Below are 14028 nucleotides of genomic sequence, written 5' to 3' on the forward strand. Positions count from 1 at the left end.
GCGTGGCCCCCAGCCCGGGACATCTGCTGCCACAGGAGCTGCTGGGCTTACAGGCTGTGCACATGGCTAGCATCTGCTGCCTGGATTTAAAGGTGGGAGACTATTCCCTGCACAGACAGTGTGCCCAGGAATGCAAGAGCTGAGATTGGATTTCCAGGCAAGACCAATCCTTTCAGAGCCAGAAGACTGCCATTGGCTGGGCTTCCTCTCTGTGCTCAGGAGGATGGAAGATCACCTAATGGAAAGCGTATGGACTGGAGGAATGCAATATACATTACTAATTTTTACTGTTTTCCTGGATTAACTCTGACTCTGGATGACAGCTGAGGACCGTGGCCGGACCCTGTTGCACCCCACACCACCTGCAGAAGCCATTAGATCAACCATGTCTGGTACAGTAATGAAAGGCAGGAGCAAACCCTGGCTAAGGGGGCTGAGAGCCTGCAAGGGAAATCAAAGCTTGCACCTGCAAGGAAAGAAATGGAAAAAGCTCTATATGTGCCACCAAGAGACTAAGGCCAGGAGCAGCTGTGCAATCTCTGTGCCAGTGACCCAAAGCCCTGACGAGCACTGCACCCTTCCTGGATGCTGCACTGCTGATAAAGCCCTGCTATGACATAAGGGACCCTTTCAGAGGCCATTCCTCCAGGTCACCCCTTCTCTCTGCCTTTGGAGGTGCTCTAGGCTCCCAGCCACGGGCTTAGGACCAGTCAGCACAGGGAGCTGGGCTGCTGGTGCCACTCAGGAGAGGGGGCTGGAAAGGGGAGCAGAGGGGCACAAGGGGAAGCTGAAGGGCACAGAGCCTGGAGGCAGCAAATGGGCACAGATGGGCTCCCTGTGACACAGCAAGCAGGAAACAACTCCTCAGCTCTCATGCTGTAGTTGATGGAACCCCAGCTATGTGAGAAACAGTGCTCCAAAGCCACAAGTGGGTGAGGTGGGATGGGATGGTGGCCAGGGCCAGGAAAACATCCTGACAGTGCAGTGAGCTTCCCTGACTATTGCCAGCCAGCACAGAGGGCTATCATTAAGTTCTGGGCATTGCACAAGACAGAGGAGAACAGCAATCCCCAGGGCTGCCCAGGCAAGGCAGGGAGCTGTGCTGTGTGGGTGGCACTGGGGAACCAGCCCAGCCCATTCTGACCAGCTGGGATCCCCATCCCCCTGTGCTGACACAGCTCCCTCCCAACAAAGTGTGCCAGGATTAAGTAAGCCAGAGCTCTGCCACCCCATGGCATGAGGGGCTGTGTCTTCTGAGTCCACCACAGCAGCAAGAGCTGGGAGGAATCACTCCCATGACGAGCTCCTCTGGCCAGCAGGCACACAGAGGATGCACATCCTCCCCCCAGACATTCACAAATACACAAATCCTGCCCTTGGCCTGTGAGTTAGCCCAGGAGTTAAAGGCAGGTTTTAAGTCAGCACCTGATTCTTTCCCTTTTTGGGGTAAAAGCATTGAACTGCTGCAGAAAACCTCTGCAAAGGCTTTGATCTCACAGAGGTGAGGGCAGCAGTGGGAATGGCTCAATGCCCACTACAGACATTTCCAGCAGCCTTTCTCATTACCCTTAGCTCCAAACAGACACAGAAGAGGAGGTGGGATGTTCCTCAAAGACCACAGTTACTGCTTGGTGCTGCTGCCTGGCACCTGGCCCAGCCTCATTCTAAGGAGGGTTCTGAAAGCAGTGGCAGCCCCAGGACAGCCAGCACACCCCAGCCCAGGGAGGGCTGGTGCTCTGTGAATGCCCTTGTGATGGTCCCAGCAGAACAACAGGCAAATGTGACCCGAGTACAGCTGGCACAAGCCCCTGTTTGGGAAGACTAGCTCACTGTCATTGCAAAAAAACGATTCAACACGGCTCTGTCCTGAGCTCGATGCCATTAAACTCCTTCATGATCTGGATGAGGAATAGACAGCATACTTAGAAGATTTCTGGAAGATGCTAAACTGGAGAGATTCCAACGACCTTGGAGTGGCTAGATTGGATGAGACTGCAATTTTGATAAAAGAGAGAAGCTGTCCAAAATTTTCAGAATGTATTTCAACCACAGCCAGAGCTGGAAAATGAGTAAAAATGGGGCCGGGCAGAAGTACTACAGAAAAACCTTGAGGACTGCAGAGGATCACTGTGGATAAGCCAGCAGAAGGACAGGATTAGAAACAACAACAGCTCGACTGCAAGAGAAACATATTTAACTTTGACCAAGTTTCTAATGATAATGAAATACAAGCCCTGGATGAAAGTACCTTGGGTAGATGAGAAGATCTTCATGATGAAGAGTTTTTAAGGAAAGGCTGGAGGAGCAGTTGCCTGTCAAGCCCTTGGGTACCAGAGCTCTACAGACACTTGCATTCACTCCTGAACCTGAACCTCTGTAAGCTGCAGGTTCCCACTCCTGACCAGATGTGGTCAGCACCTTCCTCAAACCCAGCACCTTGAGCTGTGGGTTCTGCACTGGACTCCATGGTCTGATCTGATTCCCAGAACAAGCAAACGATATTGCCTGGTGATTCCTGTGTCACATCATTCCAAACCAGCCTTGTCATGCTTTCTCTCCTTCCCCTCCCGCGCAGTACCAACACCTGGAGGGGCAGAGGGGCAGAGGGTGAGTTTCCAGAGGGCTGTGCCCAGCACTGCCAGTGTGTGTTACACAAGGGCAACGCTGACACACACTGATCTTCACTGTCCTCAATTGCCAATGACCGATGTTTGGTGGGTTATGTAAATGAAAACACATCTCTTGCAAAGGAGAGATAGATTAATAATAGATTAACAGAGAGACAGATCAATAAATAGATTTATTGCTCCTCTTTGAAGTTCAGAACATACAGTTTTTCACACAGTGCAGACTCAGGCTAAAGAAGCTATCCTTGCTGGGCCGAGAGCCTGTGCTGCAGTTAATTCTTCGTTAACAGCTTTAAAAGCCATGCTTCAGATGACTGACTATTTCAAATTAATAGCAAAGGTAATTGTGCCAAGCGTTGCAGCTCTGACTGCACTTTCCCAAAGAGCCTTACTGGCTCTTGCAGGCTGTACCAAACTCCCAGCACGAGCTTGGTCTGGGGAACAGAAACCTAATTCCCAGTGCTGCTCTCTCTCTAAAAATAATCACATTGCAAGATCCAACAGATGAAAGCTGAAGTCTGCAGTCCAAACCAAAACCAAATAGGGCTGAGGGCATTAACTACTGCTACAAATTACTGAGGATGATAGAAGATTGTCTTCATATTTGAAGCACTACATTTTAAAAACTGTAAAGGCCATAAAACCAAAACCCTCCTTCTTCCCTCAGCAGCACTGACATCCATCAATCAGCTGGCTGTTCAAATGTCTGTGGGATTGAGCACCTACTTCTATGGGAGATACTCTCTCAGAGAAAGGAAGAAGACAGGCAGAGAGCTTGAAAGGCAGGCAATGAAACTTTTGTTCTGCAATTAGTAAGAACAAATGGTGATCTCAGCTCTTTCTACAGAATTCAACTTTAAACACACCATCAGGCTGTTTGGCCCTATGGACACACCTGTCTGAAAGAAGATGTAATTCTAGATAATTTATCCTTTCCTATTTACATCTTCCCCAAAAAGCTTTGCTGCAGCAAATGTTCACTGTGAAAACTGGTGTCTGCAGAGAAACTGAAACAGAGCTCCCCTGAAAGGCCACCTGAGCTTGCTGGACTGTTTCAAACACCATGGAAAGGTTTTACAGCTTTCTGAAGGTGCACTCATGCCATATGTACATTTATAGCGCCTTATTCTACCAGAACTATAAATTTTACTTTGCTCTCGGCAATATCACAGTGTATTACCAAAAAAATACTCAAAATACAAAAAATACAAAATACTCAAAATACAAAAAATACTCAGTGGCACCAATACTCTATCATGCAGTGAGGTCCTCAGTCCTCAGGCCCTTTTCTAAGGCCCCCAGTTGCCCTTGAAGCAGATAACCATGTGCCAGTACCTACTGGCTGCTTTCTGAGTAGGCAACTTTAAATGGTCAGAACCTGCCTGGCTCTGTATCTGCTGTGCTCACTGAATACACATTTTAGGTGCTGTCAGCCACACAGATCTGGACTACATGTCCTTACTCCTGCTAGGTACAGGGAGGGCAATCACTCACCCCGTCCTTATTTAACTACCTGTCTTTGTCAGTAAGGAGAGAGAATCATCCCCTCCTTGTGTGGGGGGTGGGGAGCAGAAGGTGACTTTGCTATCCATGGAATCAGTTTAATTGATGTCAAAATAGGAGCCAGCGAATCGCCCCTGTGTAAGGTGATCCAAACCCACCAACTCTATTAAAGCCATCTTTGCTGAACAGCTCCTCACACTCTGTTCTTTCCACAATTCCTTCTGAAGAGGAAGTTTCCAGTCTGTGTCAGCATTAATCTACACTTGGAGCCCCTTCTGCAGCCCATCTCTCACAGCAGCAGAAACCAGGGCAGCTTTCAAAGAGCCACTAACGTGCTCCAGCACCTGGGAGCTTTGTGCGAGCTGCACCAAGCTGACAATGATGAAGTTTAGCTTTAGGAACGATTTAGCATCAAATAGTTTTGGTTGTTTTTATTGTAACCTACCCTGGCCCAATCCAGAGCTCATGTTTAGGGCTCAGAAAGCATGAGCCTCAGGAGCTGAAGGCACCAGCTGCACTCTGCTGCACTGGCCTGCTGAAGGGCTGCAGCTGTCCCCACACATAACTCACAAGGCTCTCTCTACATTGTCACTGCAGCAATCTTCCATCTCATCTCCGTTGAGAAGCCCTGACTGTCCTACCCAGCACATCTGGACAATGTTTCCATCTGAAGGGCTGGTATACACTACCAAATAAGTATATAAATGAAGCACTGTTACAGACTAAAAATACGCTCACTGCAAGAACGCAGCAGGATTGCTAAAACATTTACAGATTGGATTGTTGGACAGGATTGTTAGAGGCAAGGGAGAAAGTTACAGTGTGACCCAAATAACTTCCCTTTTTAAAAGCAAATTCTCACTTGGAACTACTTCCAAACAGAGCAGTTGCAGTGGTCTCACCTCTGTGAACTCAGCTGTCCTCAGTCCCGGGCACAGACTAAGTGAGATCCTGGCATTTCAGTCTCCAGGTCTCCTACCTCCTCTCCAGCTGTGAGCCAGACATCTCTAGGAGTACAGAAACACTGGATCCACACCATCAAACTCACCCTGACAAGCCATGAACTGACAGCAGGAGACAGAGTCTCTCTCTTCATGCCCTTAGCTTACAGCACTGTGTGGTTTCTGGAAGAGGCCAGCAGCTCCTGTCAGCAATGTGGTCAGAGGCCAATCTGGGCCAGCTGGTGCTTTCTAGTACCTGCTCTAGACTGGGAGGTCTCAAGGAAAGTTGGCTCCTCCCAGGGACTGTGTCCCACTGGATTGCCCACCTCCCTTTTCAATCTTTCATGCTGCATCACTTTCTCTAAGAGAAAGAACGTGAGCTACTGAGGAGATGGCCCAGTGTGCACTCAGTGTGATTGCTGCTGTTTTGGAGAGGGAGCCAATGGTCACCTCAGGAAGAGAAGACCAAACTCATCAGTGTTGACCCTCGCAGGCACTTGATTTAAAATTCCCTCAGATGGAGTATTTCTAGGAAAAAGAGACATTTTTGACAGCTCTGGCTGTGTATATGTGTGTTGTTGGCAGGGTAGCATTGCTGCAGGATTGCCCTATTTAAAATCTTACCATCTGTGACAATGCTAATGACAAAAGGCAAAAACCCAAAGAGAAAACAAAGACAAGGGTAAGGAGTTCTGCTGCACAGAAAACTCTAGGGAATGAAGGAAAGAGGCTAGAGGAAGAGCAATGCTCTTAGTCAGAACCATCCCATGCCCACTTGGGAGGCACTAAAAGGATAAACAAACTTCCCACACAGCCTGCAAATCCAGACCTACCCACTTTACAAGACATTAAACTGCACACAGGAGAGTAGCCTAGAAAGGCATTCCAGTAAAGGCTTCTTTCAAGAACTAGGGCTGGAGGGCTTGTCCCAGGAGCAGGGCACTGCTCCCTCTCAGTGCAGCAGGGACTGGGAGCCATGGCATCTCCCCAGCACAGACCTGTGTATGACACTACTGGCAACAACCCCTTCACTGCAAAATGAGACCGTCTGTTTCCACCTTTTAGAGAGACACTAACCTGTGAGTGAGCCTTCCCTCTTGTCTCACAAAAGCTTGCTTCCTTTCAGCAGTCTCAAAGAACCATATTTTCCCAAGGTTTCTGAACACTCAGTATGTTGCTGTGTCGAAGGGAGCACCCTTATCGCCACTCACTCTCCCTCTGGGGCCAATGGAGCACTAAGGTAGGGCTTTCCTCTGCAGGAGCTGTGCTCTCTTCCCAACCTGCTGCATGTGCCAGGACACACTCAACTCTCACAGATTCTGCCAACTGGTGCAAAACTGAGACTTTGGTTGGAGTAATTTTTTAAAAGTTTGCCTTATTTGTCACCTGCCTGATATTTATACAGCCTCAGTGGTTAATACCAGCACAAGAACACTTTACTCCTCCCTTCAGCAGCGCTGATTTCCACTTGAAGTACTCCTTAACACCGTGGTCCTCCACAGGCACTAGAGACTCCCTGGCAAGCCTCCTCTCAGAAATATCTTTACTATTTCTTTTATACCTCAGGCATGCTGTTGCTCAGTATCTTATTCTGGCTTAACTTCTTATGGCTTGACATTTAGTTTGCCAGAAATTATCCTCCTTTTTTTTCCTATTCTCTCATTTGGCTACAATGTCCATTGTTTAAAAGACATCTTTTTACTTCTATGGATTGACTTTAATGCTTTACTTAAGCCCATCATATTTTTTTAGTCTTCTTTTAAAGACTTTTGCAATGAGCTTTTAATCTTTAATCAATCTTCATTTGTCAGCATTTTAACCCCACTAGTCTTTCCTTTCCTTTCCTTTCCTTTCCTTTCCTTTCCTTTCCTTTCCTTTCCTTTCCTTTCCTTTCCTTTCCTTTCCTTTCCTTTCCTTTCCTTTCCTTTCCTTTCCTTTCCTTTCCTTTCCTTTCCTTTCCTTTCCTTTCCTTTCCTTTCCTTTCCTTTCCTTTCCTTTCCTTTCCTTTCCTTTCCTTCCCTTCCCCTTCCCCTTCCCCTTCCCCTTCCCCTTCCCCTTCCCCTTCCCCTTCCCCTTCCCCTTCCCCTTCCCTTTTCCCATTTTATTTAGCCTCTACCTTGGAACTGTGGCATTTCAAGTTGCAGGCACTTACTGATAAAATTAATTTAACTACTGGACTTAATTTTTATTTTCAAGAGGGAATGTCATGTTTGCATTGACATGGACCTTGCCTATCACCCAGTATCACTTGTACCTGGTGTTAAAGTGTGTCACTGGTTTAAGACTGCAGGCCAGTGAGAGCCTGTATTCCCTTACAGTTGAAATGCTTTACAGCTTGGACGGTATCCAAAGAGTGAGCCGAATTTTCCACCTGTCTAACTTGAGTACATAAAGTTACCTCATTTATTTAGATCCTGCAATCAGCTCTTGCTTGTAGAAGAGTATTTTTAACACCACCTTCTGTCTGTGTGGGGCGAGCACTCTCCTGCAGATGAACTTCTGTGCTCAGTGCCTGTGTCAGGCACCGATGGAAGCACTGCAGAGCCTGAGTGAAGGACAGACCCAGGATCTGAGGAGCAGGGAAAAGCCTCCCAGCCCTGCTGGCAGGAGTCTCCTTAGAGACTAACCCAAACATTCCAACAGGCCCTCTCAGACTGTTTTCACCAGTCTCTAGGTTTACTCCAGTGATGTTCTCAAGACTGAACTCATAAATGTGAACCTCCTCTACCAGCTCCGTTGCAGCTTTTCATGTTTTTACAGGGTGAGCTCATTATGGGTAATTATGCTTCAGATCACTGCAGAAATAGAGAGTTACCAGAGTTGGCCCATGTATCACAAACATAAAACTGTTTGCCACCTATAATTTCACACCAAGAGGAATTATATAATATTGAATTTACAACATTTGAAGATATATTAAGGCAGATTGGCTGGGCTGGAGGCTAGAATTACAACATGCTGTACATAGCAGGACACAGCCATGATGGCAACAGTAACCTCATAGATTGGGGTGAAAGTTCCCTCTTTTTGCTTTGCAGCATGTGCTCTCTGTGAGCCTTGGAAGAGCACACGCCCACAGCAGCACCAGCATGCAGGGCTAACAAACATCCAGGAGACACACACATGCTCATTTCAAACCAACTCTGCAACTCCACCATGCTGCCAGCCTATGGCAAGGGCTTCTTTTTAATTATACTTTGTGTGTTTTACAGAAGTGTATCATTCCTATGGAAAAAAAAAATCTGCTGTAACAACTCAACACTGGCACTGGAAATACTACACACCAAGTCCAATTGATTTATGACTAATTCTCTGCCCCCTTGGCAAACGGTGCATTCCCAGCACAATGCCATCTGCAGCAGTGCCCTGCCTGCACAGGGAGCACCAGGCATGCTGGGGCTTGGCCTGCTCTAGCAAAACCCATGAGAGACTCTTTCTGTATTCTTTAAGGGGCAAAAGGCACTGAAGATCCTCTGAAATAACCTTCCTGTTCTTTTGAATGCATAAAAATAGATTACTCATTTAGTAATTTAGGTAAACAACTCGTTATGAAAATTCATTAGGGAATAAGCCTTCATGATTTCATTTCTTGTTCGTTTCCTGTCTAAATAAATAAACATGAACTCAAGTGACACAGATTCCATTACTTTTGCCCACAGATTCTTGAATGATTTCTTTCTTACTTTTTAAAATAATTTAATCTCCTCCTTTCTGTCAAAGACAATGTATTAACAAACATGGCAGGGAGAGCAAAGCCTTTCAAAGGTAACAGTTGAAAACTTTTATTTAGGATTTAATCTAGGCAATGATCAATTCTGATTCAAAGAAATGTAGGAAAGTTTGAGGAATATTTTGTTTTGACAAACTGCACTTCTACATGACTTTGAGAACAAAAACGCGAATAGCAGCATCTTACAAGATCATTAAAATCTGTTGTTAAAATTTCTTGTTAAACAATGTTCTGCCATCATTTCAATCCTGACCTCTGCAGCACAGCTTTACAGGCACGGGAGCAGAAGCACATCTCTGACATTGGCAAATCCTCCTAATTACAGAAGCACAGTAATGGTGCTGGCCCATGGCTGCACACAGGACCTACAGGCTCTCCTCTGTCCCGGCCCAGGCTCAGGAGTCAGCTGCTGCAGTGAGGTCTAATCACGCCTCTGACTCTTCCTTCCTCAGACTTCACCAAAATGACTTTTATTCCTCAACTGGCAGCTCAAGAAGCAAAAGAATGGTTACAAAATGACCAGAATGGCAGCACTGGACACATTCTTAGATGTATTTCCCTACATCCTGTTTAGAGAACTTGATAGACTCCGGGTGACTTTCCTGAAAAATCTTAGCAGTCACCCTTCTTTCATCTCACATCTAGGTTCCAATCCCACATACACAACTTCCAGAGTCCTCTGGTCACACACTACAGCTTCTAAGGCTGTGCTGAGTTCTCAGCACCTTCTGTCAAATGCAGATAAAAAGCAGAACACTGAGGGAAGTATCTCTATATCTCATGCTTGTGCAGCCAAGAGATGTGTCCCCTGTACCTGGCAGAGCGGCATGAGCCTCCCAGCCTGGTGCCAAGGACAGCAGCTGCGAGAGGGAGCCATGGGCACCATGCCTTGGCTTTTAGACACAGGGAGAACAATGAGGGACAACAGCAGGGACCATCACCTTCTGGAAACTGCTCTGGAGCCATCCAAAGCAAGAAAGAGGCTTCCCAAAATGCCAAGCAGTAACCTGCAGGGAAGGAGCTGCTCTTCGATCAGATACTTGCTATTTTAGACCTTCCTCAATGACTGACTGCGAATTCTGTTTCTTGCTCTGAAAAAAGGAAACCCATCTTTTGTTTGCTTGACCCTGAAAGGCAGAGGAAGTTGAAGACTTTATTTATTCAACCCTAAGACATGGGAACTTACAGACCATTGTCACTTCCCAAAGAACTTTTGTTTTTATTTTCCTCCTCAGCCTGTGTGGGTTCTGTTTGCCTTACAGATTTTTCATAGACAGTTTGCTACCAGCCTGGGACATCTGTGACTTGCTTGCACATGGCTGGCAGTTGAAAGGAGTTTTTTTTGTAGCTGCAATGCAAATAATTATGCTGCTTGATGGCAGAAATCACTCCAGTTTTGATCAAAAAGCCTTACCACTAGATTTGTTTTCCACCTTTTTAATTAGAACGTATATCATTTCAGAGCACTTTTGAAGTCTGTTACCTCAGTATGATGATGGATGGCAAGAAGGAAAGCTGATGGAACTGCTCACGAATCAGAAATTGGCTAACACAACAGAGCACATGGACTCTGCTGAAGTCAGCACTCCGTTCCATTTCTGCCTTTGGGAGATTATTTTGCTGTTGGATTTCATGACAAAAAGCAACCCTTAGGAGAAGAGGGCTCCTTAAGAAGGTTAAGGAGGGTCAGGTTATTGAGGGTCACACAAACAGCTATCTCAAAGGCAGACTGAAGACAAGCCCCACTGGGCTTCATCAGACTAAGGATCTACCCAGAATATTTATAAAAAATTCAAAACTCTCTCTGTCATGGCTGCTAATTCCAAGAAAATGAGCTTTAGATTTCACCAGGGGCCTTCTCATCAGGTCTCTCACTTTTGTTTTCGCCTAGAGCGCAGACACCAATCCCCAGTTTGAAGAAAGTGAGTGATGGGAAAACTTTCACATATAGGGAACTGTTTTGCACAGGGATCCCAAGAAGAAAAAAGGCCTTTTTAGTCTCTGTGTTGCTGCTAAGGAGAGTACACACCTGTACAGACACTTAGAGCTGCTCCTACCAAGAGCAAGTGCAAGCTGTGAGAGTCCCTCACCTAATCCCAGGGAGAACTGCATTCCTGCAAGGGGCTTCTTGGGCAGACACTGAAGTGGCTCTCTGGCCCTGCCTGTCCTCACTCGTGTGTGCTGCACAGAGCAGCAGTCCTGCTGGGCTGTGCTGGGCTGCAGAGCTGCAGGCAGGCTGCACACACACAAAGCTTGTGCTCAGAGTGGCTCAGCTACACTCTTCTCCATAGGTTACTTGGATCCAAGGATCCATGTTGCAACACGCTGCAGTTAAATAAATAGAGGGCTAATGGCAGATGGTTTCACTTAAACTTCAAGAAAGGCACCGCCTATATGTCAATTTGGAATTGGTGTAATGAGCCAACAACATTCTGAATTAAAATAAAAGCAAATTTAGGAATGAAACCTACTGGAGACTTAACTGGTCTCAAGTGCATAGTTAGATTTCTAAAATAATAGCTGCAATCCAGCATAACAAACATGACTTGCTTGAAAACAAAAGCCTGAGTTTAACTGTAGATTGCAGTTCGTTTTCATTCCCATGAGAAACTGCAAGATATTTCTTCTTGGAGTAACTTCTCAGGAAGGCACACCAAAACCACAGAGAGTGGGCCTAGGACTCCCCAGTTGTGCCTTTTTCCTTCCAGGTTTACCAGTGCTGAGGCCCTGAGGTACCATCAGGCAGATTTTCTGTGAGCACTGCATGTGGTCCCTGGGCAGAGGCAGGTCAGAACAGGGCATGGCTGGCTGCAGGGGCCAAGGGCAGAGCTGCACCACGGGACAGCAGCCAGCAGGGACAGGGCACAAGGGCAAAGCACTGCTAGAGCATCTGGGGAGGCAGAGAAGGAAGAGCTGCCAGCAAGCACTGACTGTGAACTGGGGGATGGCCTAGCAAGCTTGGAAAGGGGCTATGACCAGGGAGGAAGAAGGAAAAGGGAGTAGGAGGCGGAGGATTACCATGTAACAATGTATAACAAATTCCTGTACTTAAAAAAAATTAAACTTAGACATATTTAACATATCTTAACATACTAAACATATTTAAATAGGCAAATATGTTTCTATGCACCTGGACAGTGAGGATCTGGTTCTATCCTAATGCTCTCTGAGGGACATGGGAGATTCAAGCTGACTGTGAGAAGGAGCACATGGCATATTACAAGTTAAGGGCTGTTTTTACTCTTTTCCAGCATAGAACAACTGAGTACTTGAAAGCAAGTTTTTATCTGGAAAATTAATAACATACTGCTATTGTCTTGTACAAGATCTCCTTTTAAACTTCGATCTTACTGACTGCACACACGTGCATGTGCACATCAATTACAAGATTGTCTCTTGACATTTGTCACTACCTCACAGCACAAGGACTGCCACCTTCCTCCCAGAAAAACTCTTCAGGCTGTAACCTTGACTCTGCTTTGTACACTTGTGAAAACTGCCAGATTAGTCTTGCAGAGCCATGGAGGACAGCAGTGGACAACTCATTCCACTCTGTACTCATTGTCCATACCTGTTCTCTGTCCCTGCAGCCAGTGGTGGGAATGGCTCAAGCCAGCTAGTGGGCCTCAGAAGGCACTAGAACAATCTAAGTGTAACCAGAAAAGGATGACTGTCCAAATAGTTCAAAGGGTTGGTTCTCAACTGCCCTGTCAAGTATTTCATCTTTGGAAACAGTGTCATGGGTAAACTTCAGTACACAATGCAAGTGATCACAAGCAAGTGATGAAGTTCTGAAAAAACTTCAAAACAAAGAGCCCTTCATTTGTATTCCTGTCAGCTCCTCTGGCAGGGTTGTGGCAGTAAAAAAGAAGGGCAAGGAAGTGGCAGTAGAAAAGGTTTCCCTTCTTGCACAGAGATCTGGCCGAGGCACAAGGAAACAGGGGACAAGTTTTTACAATGAAAGTTTTGCCAATTTCTCCAAAGGAGACTCGTCCTTTTCCAGCAGCCAACTCTCTGCAGGTGCACAGAGAATTAAGGTGGGCTTAAAAGAACAGCAGACAGCTGGGAGGAAAGCCCTGCTGTCCGCTAACTCCCAGATGCTTGTGCAGATGAACTCCAGTCCCCACAGAGGCAGAAAAGGGTGGAGAAGCAATTTTCTCAAAGGACAGAAATGGGTTTTTCTCCAGACAGAACATTTTAGGGAATCATTTCCTATGGTTATCAATAGTCAATCTGAAAATCAAGCCAAGTTACCTACTGGCTCTTGATTGTAACTTTTTTCCCCAACACCTGGCTGGGTGTCACAGAGGAATCCATGTTTGATGCTGTTGTTTGCTTAATGCTATTCTTGTGTCTCATCTGTTTCGACATCTCTGCCCAAATCCCTGGACATTTTTTTTTATTTCCTGGATTATGCTGATGTTCCAAAGAAAAAATCCCGAAGAACTGATGAAAATATAATTTCACAATGTTTCATTATTTATGGATAAGATTTGTCACTGGATTCTGATGGGTATTTTCCAAATTATATTTACTCCAGCAAATGAAAAGTTATTTAAAGTAAAAACAGGACTCGGTAAAATGTTAAGAAGAAATAATTTGTAATTTAGAAATAGTGTTTGTACTTCAGTGATAAAGTGCCCACTTGCATGTGGGCAGGTCAGCCAGAAAAGGATTTTTGTAACAGACATAAAAAGGGAGTTTCAGGCAGATAAATGCCAAAAATAATTTTGATACATCTAATAAAAGTTCCCCTAGGATAGCTGTACAGATTATCACACTCGGCTGTACTGCATGGGAAAGTGCAATTATTAAAATGCTAAAAGCCTGAACTGATTCTTTTTTTCTTAGTTTATGGAAATTCGCATCAGCAGATAATGTTTTCAGCATGCTGGGATTTAACAATAACATTTGGGCTTATGATTCACATGTACTGTAAAAGACAGATGTTTTAAAAAAGCATTATGTGCATAGTTGTTCAGAAAGTAAAGTTTACACTGCTGCAGGGTTCTCAATGCCTTTGATGAGTGTGGCAGTGACCCTGTGTCCAAAGCATGTCCCACCCTGGCAATTCCTCACCATCTGAATTCATGATATATTTTGTGCAGGTCATGTCCTGTCTCTCATGTGGGACTGAAATGCCGACCCAGAACATTTCTGTGCACTAATAAGCCCGTGCCCCAGTGCAAAGCTGTTTTCTCTGCTGTCCTGCAGCACCGTAACATGA

At 45.7% G+C, this 14028-nt stretch overlaps 1 protein-coding gene across 1 annotated transcript in view; it reads right to left on the reverse strand.

The window, feature by feature from the left end:
* The window catches only part of ATF6 (activating transcription factor 6), a 72364-nt gene that overhangs the window by 2620 nt on the left and 55716 nt on the right, over positions 1-14028 (reverse strand). The gene's annotated exons all lie outside the window — the stretch shown is intronic.

The sequence above is a fragment of the Zonotrichia albicollis genome, chromosome 8, assembly GCF_047830755.1.
Source record: "Zonotrichia albicollis isolate bZonAlb1 chromosome 8, bZonAlb1.hap1, whole genome shotgun sequence".
Taxonomy (NCBI): domain Eukaryota; kingdom Metazoa; phylum Chordata; class Aves; order Passeriformes; family Passerellidae; genus Zonotrichia; species Zonotrichia albicollis.